Source organism: Crassostrea angulata, chromosome 2 (assembly GCF_025612915.1).
Source record: "Crassostrea angulata isolate pt1a10 chromosome 2, ASM2561291v2, whole genome shotgun sequence".
Classification (NCBI taxonomy): domain Eukaryota; kingdom Metazoa; phylum Mollusca; class Bivalvia; order Ostreida; family Ostreidae; genus Magallana; species Magallana angulata.
In genome coordinates, this window is record NC_069112.1 from 71,504,556 (window position 1) to 71,514,003 (window position 9,448).

General features: G+C 32.9%; 1 pseudogene; it reads left to right on the plus strand.

Moving 5' to 3' along the window:
- The first annotated feature begins 4,329 nt into the window (after positions 1 to 4,329).
- Positions 4,330 to 5,093, plus strand: LOC128174828 (uncharacterized; annotated as a pseudogene).
- Positions 5,094 to 9,448: the final 4,355 nt, after the last annotated feature.

Here is a 9,448-nt window from a genome sequence, read left to right on the forward strand (position 1 = left end):
GGGTATAACTGTTATTTTTCTACTGCAAAACATTTTTCCTCCTGGAAAGTATATGCGAACAATATCCTAAAATACACATTATATAATACTGTTTCAGAATCCGAGGGATGAGCGACAAGTAAGGACATTAGGGAGTCAGATTTTTCCCAACCAATCAAAGTATTTCATGGATGCTTATAAGAGGGCGACTAAAATTCCTTATTCATACTTGTGTGTGACATTGTATCCGGGTACAGCTGAGAGATATCGCCTATCGTCCCACATTTTTCCAGAGGAGGAAACAATTTTATACTTACCAATGTAGAGTTATGTCTTCTTCTATAAAAGATCATTTGGATTTTCTAAGATTGCTAGCGATCACTCACAAGAAACAAAGACTGCAATTACTTCGAACCATTAACAACAGTCAATTTGACATTTTGATAGAAGTGGTCTACAACATTCTTAAAGGTGTTTGTCCTCTGACTAAGGAAGAGGAAGTAAAAATAAAAAAACAAAGAACTCTTTTACGACAGTTAATTGACAAAAAAGTAAATAAACGTGTTAAAAAAGATGTATTAATTCGAATTCAAAGTCTTATACCAACATTACTATCGTCTGTGAAAAGATATCTTATCAACAATGGCAAAAGAGGTCGTACTAGTTCCGAGAGAAAAATATCAGAAATTGCTGGAAGGTCGCGAGATGACTCTAAAAAATCAGAGCAAGACATACAACTTAAAAACAGATGAGGATTTTGAAGAAAAGAAAGGGATCAGCGAGCACAAAAACATTAACAAAGAAAGTGATATGTTGAACAATAAGAACTCAAACCCCGACACGGAACATGAAGATATGAAATTTAACCATCATCTATATAAAAGAAAGTTGAATGATCTGAAAGACACTGACACGGAAAGCGCTGTTGAAAAGAAAAAGGTAGTATGGTCTGATAGTGGTCATGGGGAATTATATGGTAATCAGAGTGTGAAGTTAAAGAATACTGACATACAAACCGATAAGTTGGATAACAACTCCATACAATTGGCTGTACGCAGTACGGCTGCTAGCATCACAAATCGTCAGAAGGCATCCACAAACGAAAGAAAGGCGTTTAAAAAAAAATGGTTAAAATATAAATGAATGACAATGGATCGGATTGATAAATTATTCCATTGCACGGATTGCAAGAAGAGTTACAAACGTAAATCGGACTTGAACAGACACTATAGGTCAAAGCGGGAAAAGATCGTTTGTCCTATTTGTGATCACCATTTTAACAGAAAGGATAATTTCAAAAATCACTATCGACGATTTCATAAGGCTGCATCCAGTATCCAGGTTGGGGGTAATAATCAACCCCCATTATCAACAAAAACAAAAGAACAACAGTCGTCATTCCAATCAGAGAAAAGGGGTGAAGATGAAGCTGAAACTGGCGAGGAATTGCAAGAAAAAGAACCTGAAGACAATGAACATGAAGTTACTCAAGCAATTAATGATCAAGTAACCTCAATCAAAATTAAACCTAGAGATGTGGAAAAATTCGATGTTCTTGTGTTCTATTCTAACATTAAAGATAAAATCAAGGAGTTTATTATTTCACACTCACCTGTGAGAAAGGGATTAAAATGGTATCTTGTAACAAGGGTGGAATTTACAAGGGAAAAGAAGGTAAAGTAGAAAAGGCCCTACCTCATTTCCGGAGCATCACTTATAGACATTTAACCTCGGAAGAATTTAACATTCATTTTCTTAACGAGTCATTTCAAAAAATGTTTACAGCAAAGGAGGAATTTATCATGAAAGGTTCCGATTGGATTTTTTCCGAAGTAATTTACGTTGAATTATGCTACGTTGTATACTCACCATTGAAGGGTGGAACTTATATACGCGAACCAACCGAACTACGAAATAGCAAATCGTTAGTCAATGGGAGAAATAGAGACCAAAAATGTTTCTTGTACTCAGTTTTAGCTAAACTTTATCCTGCTAAGCGCAATCCCTCTAGAGTAAGCCATTACTTTGCATTTTTGAACAAGGTAAACATGCAAGGAATTCACTATCCTGTTCATATTACACAAATTTCAAAATTTGAAAATCAAAATAATATTTCTGTGAACGTCTTTGGATATGAAGATCAAGAAATATTTCCAATACGCATTACAAAATTAAAGAAAAAATCACACGTCAATTTACTTTACTTAAAGGACAAAGATTCCTTCCACTATTGCTTAATCAAGAATCTAAATCGATTTCTTTACCGTACAGAAGGTGGAACATCTCGTCACCCACATCATTATTGCCCTTATTGTTTGCATGGATTTCTGAAGAAAGATACTTTGAAAAAACATGTCTACTTTTGCATGTCTCTAGGTGAACAAAAAATAGAGATGCCAATACCAGGAGAAAATGATATCTTAAAATTTACTGAAATTGCGAAACAACTCCACGTACCATTTATCATTTACGCCGAATTTGAAACATATGTCAAACCTATTCAAACGTGTGACCTTGATCCAAACTCATCCCATACCATCAATCTCTCTGAATTTGAACCTTGTGGATTTGCTTACCACATTGTGTGTACGGACAAAAAAGACAAAAGATATTCTAAACCACCCACTGTATATCGAGGTGATGACATTGTTCAATCGTTTATGACTCGATTACTCGAAGAAGAGGATAGAATAATAAATTTGTTGCACAGGATAGAACATATGCAAATTTGTCCTATTATAGAAAATTTATTTCTTAAAGCAAGACATTGTCATTTGTGTGGATTAAAATTTGAAATTAAACGTGACAAAGTAAGAAACCATGATCATATAACTGGCGAATTTTTTGGTGCCGCACATAGACATTGCAACTTGCAATGTAAGCAAGTTGAGTTTATACCTGTTGTACTACACAATCTGAGAGGGTTTGATGCCCACTTAATCATGCAGCGACTTGGGAAATTCAAGAAAAAACGCATAAATGTAATCGCCTATACCAATGAACGATACGTCTCTTTCACAATTTCAAAGTTAAGGTTTATTGACTCTTTTCAATTTCTTTCAACGTCTTTAGACACTCTGGTGAAAAATTTGAAATCTACCGGTGAACATCATTTCCATCAACTCAATGACTTCTTTACCTCTAAACGCCATAGAAAACTTTTATTGCAAAAAGGAGTTTATCCATACGCATTTGTTACAGATCCTTCGAAATTTTCAGTGATTGAAATACCCCCCCAACATGAATTCTACAATACTATTAGCAAAAGTCACATCTCAGATGAAAAGAGAAGTTTGGAGAGAGATGAAAATCCAGACAATGGGGGAATACCATGATTTGTATGTACTTTGTGACGTTTTGCTTTTATCAGATGTTTTTGAACGATTCAGGAGTGTTTCTATAGAGAGTTTTGATTTAGATCCTGCACAATATTACACTCTTGCCGGTGTGTGTTGGAGTGCATGTTTGAAGATGACTGGTGTCGAGTTAGAATTACTGACTGACATAGAGCAATATCACATGATTGAAAAGGGTATTCGAGGTGGTGTGGCAATGATGACATTACGCTATGCTGAAGCTAACAATCCCTATATTGAAAAAAAACTTATGACTCAAGTAAGCCAAATGTTTACTTAGGTTATTTTGACATGAATAACTTGTATGGAGGAGCTATGATCGAAGCACTACCCGTTCGAGATTTCCGTTGGCTTATTGCAGAGGAAATATCACAATTTGATATCAGGAATATAGACAAAAATGCTAAAACAGGATATATCTTAGAGGTAACAATTGAGTATCCAAGTCATTTGCATGATTTGCATAATGATCTCCCATTAGCACCAGAGTCGTTATCTATCAAAATGGAAGATCTCTCTCCTTACTGCCATGTACTGTATAAAAGTCTTCATTAAGGGAAAACTGAGGGGGAAATTGCGAAAAAACTCGTTCCTACACTTCGAACAAAGGAAAAATACGTTGTTCACTATAGAAACTTACAATTCTACCTTCAGCATTCATTCTGACAAAAATACATCGTGTTATAAGCTTTGAGCAGGAGGCTTGGCTTAAGCCATACATCGAATATAATACTAAAATGAGACAGCAGGCACAGAATGACTTTGACATCTCCCTTTATAAATCATACAACAATATCGTTTTCGGGTAAGTGTTTGAGAAAATTATCATGAAAATTTAGATGGTTGATAAAATAAAACTAGAGTACCATTGTAATATATGGTGTTTTTTTTTAATGTCATTTTAGAAAAACCATGGAAAATATAAGAAACAGATTAAATTTTAACCTAGTTCATACAAAAAAACGCCTTCAAAAGCTGGTTAGTAAATCGAGTTTTGAGAGCTTTACTATCTTCAATAAAGATCTCGTTGGAGTAAAAAACAAAAAGGTCAAACTTTTGCTTAACAAACCCATCTACACAGGGATGAGCATATTAGACCTATCCAAGCTTTTCATGTATGAATTTCATTACGGCTTCATCAAAACACAATATGGTGGGAATGCAAAGTTGCTGATGACAGATACAGATTCCCTGTTTTACAGGTATATCCTACTCGGACTTATTGGTGCATTTTGTTATTTATTTAGAGTCAATATTCTTTTATACATCTTATTTTATTTCTTGTTTTGTAGGTTTGAAGTTGAAGATATGTATTAAGAGATGAGTAAACATATTGATTTGTTCGATACATCAAACTATCCTAGAGATCATTATCTGTTTAGTGAAATAAACAAGAAGGTTGTTGGTAAGATGAAAGATGAAACTGCATCTCAGCCAGTAATGGGATTTGTTGGATTACGACCAAAAATGTATTCATTCATTGTTTACAATGAGGAAAAAACCCAAGTAAAAAAAGCAAAGGGAATCGCCAAATCTGTTGTTAACAAAGAATTAGCATATCAAAATTACGTGGACTGTCTATTAAACTGTAAATTAGAGAGACATACAATGAACTCTATACGGCGTGAAAATCATAATCTGTTTCTTAAAGCTATCAACTAAATTTCCCTGTCTTCCTTTGACGATAAACGATGGTGGTTGAAGCCTAATGGTATTGAAGGTTATTCATATGGACACTTTAAAATCACTGATAATTGAATTAAAGACTAAACCAAGAAATAAAAATGAAACCTTCAATATTAGGCTCCAACCACCATCGTTTGTCGTAAACTTATACAGTGGAATGGGTGGATTATTCATATGGACACGTTAAATCATTGACAATTAAATTAAAGACTAAACCAAGAAATAAAAATGAAAACTATTTGTATTGTATGTATTTATTAGCATATTAATTGATAAAAATAATTAAACATATATATTTGTTTAATTTGTTGCTTTGTTTTGTAATTGAAATAAGCATAAAACCCGCAATTATGATATAATATCCGATTAATTTTACAGCAGTTTCGATTGAAATTACACCTATTTCATTAATTAAGAGGAAAAAAAAACATATTCATTTTGATAAATGTAAATCAGGTTTGTTGTACATAATATCCCATTAATTGAAAAAAAGGTAGATGCAACTTCATAAATATAGAAAATATATATGTGTGTAAAATACGGTATTATATGAAAAGAAAACACAAAAATCTTCAGTTAAGATTAAGCGCCATCATTTTCAATCTTCAAAAGCTTGCAACAGTAATATTGATGATTTTGTGTTTTCTTTTCATATATTTTCAATATTGTTTTCCGATTACTGAGACATTATTTAACTATTGGATAGATAAATATACAGAGGTGAAACGTAGAGTCGTGAAGTCATTCTTCAACTTTTAGAATGTCAGCAGTTCAAATATATACATAATTCTTTAATAAATAAAAAAAATTAAATTTTTCTAATGTGTGTGAAATGGTTTTTTTGTAAATTGATGGTTACACCTCCGATAAAAGAATGATAAGGAAACAAGAACTTAATAACTCTTGAGATCCATCAATACCTTGAACAATTGATGATTAAAAATACTACACACAGTAAGTTATGCAGAAAAAGTTTGTGTTCTTACCAAAATTTAAATCACATTTATGTTTAAACAGTATTAATAGATCTTGACACAATATAACACATGACATTAGATGATAAAAATTATGTGAAGTCACATTTAAATTCACATCTTTAAAAATTTAAACTCATGGTGTTCATAAAACGCTTGATGTCATTCACACGAGCCATAATGATCTCAAGTTGCCGCTTGTCCGTTTTGATTTCTTCCAACCTTTTATCGATTCTCTCCATAAGCGTAGTTGTTAACAATAAAAGTTTAAACATTTCTTTCTTCACTTCGTTTTCACAGCAATGTTGTAAAGATGGAATCTTGTTAAAAATGATAAAGAAAATGGTGATGGTAGGGTTGTTCCACTTCACACGTACAAGTTGCGAACGTTCTTTATTAATATATTTTCTTGATTATACAAATAACTATATCTACATGTATATTTAAAGTTGATGCCTCTTTGTTTCAAAAAAATTCCCCATCGTTGTCATCATCCACGATAGTCACCTTTCGTTTTTTAGGAGGAGTAATTCTGAGCTATAGTTTAAAAAAAATGGGGATCAATTGTAGAATTTTTTAAACCAATATAATCATCTAGAATTAAAATATATCGCTAGCTGAACAGAATATGTAAAAAGAACACAAGTATCTACCCTTTGTGACATATTGCAAATAAAAAAACCAAAACTAAACTCACCATCGGGGGACTTGGTGGCTGCAAGTTTTTCAATACATCTCTCGCCGCCTATAGCTCTTCCCCCATGTCTGCTATAGCCATCATAACTTCCTCCGGCAGGGAGGTTGAAGTTCCCCTCACATTGTCTGTCAAAGGAAAATGAACACATTAATACGGTGAAGGAAAAACACTAGACAAGTTTACCGCTCTACAATTTACAAGGGTTAAAAATATTTAAGCAAAAATTATTCGTTGTTAAACAATTCGGCTTAGATACATTTTTTTCACTTGTGTATAGTTAAATGCTTTGACATTTAATAATTAGTTTTAAAAATTCTTAAAGTCGTTTGTAAATAATTTAAAATTTACGGACAAAAATATAAAATTAAATAAAGGCATAACTTACATTGGATGTGAAAATAAACTTTCCGATTAAAAAACGACATTTTGATGGAATATTGAACCTTCCTTATTTTGTAATCATCATTTCTTTCAACGACGAACATAGGCGTTTCACCGTCGTCCTCAAACGACTGAGTAAAGTGGGGTTGCGCAGATTTGTATGCCATAGTGCTGTTTGAGTTGAGTTGTATCCCCAATCTGTTATATATACCCCTCACAAAGTAATAAAATATAATCAAAACAAGTTGAACAGTTCAAATATAGCAAACAACTATTGTCTTGTAAAGAAGTAAACAACCATGGTCTTGATTTTGGACTCTTGATATTGATTACTCAGCATATGTAAGCAAGTGCCAAACAAATTTCTTGATGTTCGCTACGTTTTCTTCTTTTCTTTCATTAAATATTATGTAAACGTGAACCACTTTCTTTTTTGCAATGTCCTAACCAAGGTATATAGTTCATAGGTTAGTGAATCTTTATGTTAATATCAGACTCCCAACTTTTTATATTTATAAATTACAACTGATATAAATTTGATATCATAGATATTTTTACGAATTCACATTTTAATGTGTACAATAACTTCTTGGGCAATGACTCGTCCTTGTAAACGCAATACTGTTTAAAACTTGTTTTGACTGAATAATATTGATTTTGATGACTTAGCATATCGAGAAATTTCCTCATTGATTGTGACATTTATTTGTATTTTTACATTAAATGATGTAATTCAAGCTAATCAAAGTAATTAAAGCTTATCGCAGTAATTAAAAGATCATGAATTTAGTTCTGTATGTGTGCAATAATAATAATATTCAAACAAAGCATATAAGATCTAAATAGTGAAAATCAAAATAAATGTTTTTTTTAATTTTGAAACAATAGAATCGGGCTCGAAATTCAACACCGTTGATGGAAGAGCGCGATCTTAGCAATGGCTGGTCTGGTCTTTGTCACTCTCGGGTTATCATGGTTATTGTGTTGCTGTACACAAGCACAACCTCCACCCTTGGACGCTATCTGCGACTCCAACGGCCGATGTACATGGTATGGAAGTGGGTAGTATAGGGGCTGTGTGAGCGACATTCCTGTGCTCACATTCAATCAGTTCAACGATGGCGGTCTTTTGGACCTACGATGTAGTAAAGTACAGGTGCTATCAATCGAGAGCAGCACACTCACATGCGCAGATATGAAGGCACATGTAATCACACATACTGCTGTCACCATTTATCTTGGAGAATCGCAAACTGAATGTGTAAGATTAGTTATCAATATCGTTCTGAAATAATGAAAAATTGACATCCTTCAAAATGACCTCTCCAAGTGCTAAAAGCGAAGAAGTAAGTACACTAATAAAGTAACTGATTTTATTAACTCATTATTTAACTTATGATTTTCCCACATATGAGTGAAGATCTTAAGTAAAAGAAAATTCTCCAATAAGCACACTAGCAATTTTATAGATGCATCCCACAACGTCTGTGTCAAGTAATCCCAGTGAAACAGACAATGTCGAGTTTGATGGAAAAACGCTCACCATTCTCGTTAGTAAGTACATTAATATTATATCATTTGATTTCATTTCAAGGCTTTATTATCATTGTTTGAAATATTATGTTCACATTAATAAGTAAACCATATCAAATCATGCATTCTGTTTTACATATCATCTTTCTACTTTATTTCAGTATTTTCATTTATATTCTCATGCATCACTCTGTCAGTAGTAACTTTCTGCTGCACACGCGCATTTAATGCAAGAAGGAAAAGACTACAGAGTCTCAAGAAATTAAGCAATAAGATTAGCATGAGAGAACAATTTGCCGAAGCACAAAGAATTCTAGATAGAATCCATGCGATTCATGATGAGGTGGATGAATTATAGATTTTTTTTTTTTTCACTTTCAGTCATCTCCCTCATTCTATCCTCCGGAAGTATTGGATGCTTAATTTTTTGCAGTGTATATGCCTCCTGCTGGAGAAGGTGTAATCAGAGAAGACTGTCCGCCGAACATGATTGTTAAAATTGTTTTTTTTTAATCTTTTACAGGTTTGGTCGGGATAATATCTGTTTTGTGTCAACTTCTAGATAAACTTATAAGAACTTTAGAGAATGCTGTTCATTTTTGTAAAGACATTTATCAACACATTAAGCATCTTTGGTTAACAAAAAACAAAATTCAGTAAAGAAAAGTACCTTCAAAACCTCAAATTATTAAAAAACGAGAATTGCCAGCTAGACAAAGGAGGCCCCCCAAAATGTATGGCTATGACGAATATGTATAATGTTCTATATTTTAATACAATTTTGAATTCTGAATTTGTTTTGATGTAGGGGTTAAGATTTTTTTAAAAGTGTTTGCTTTTCT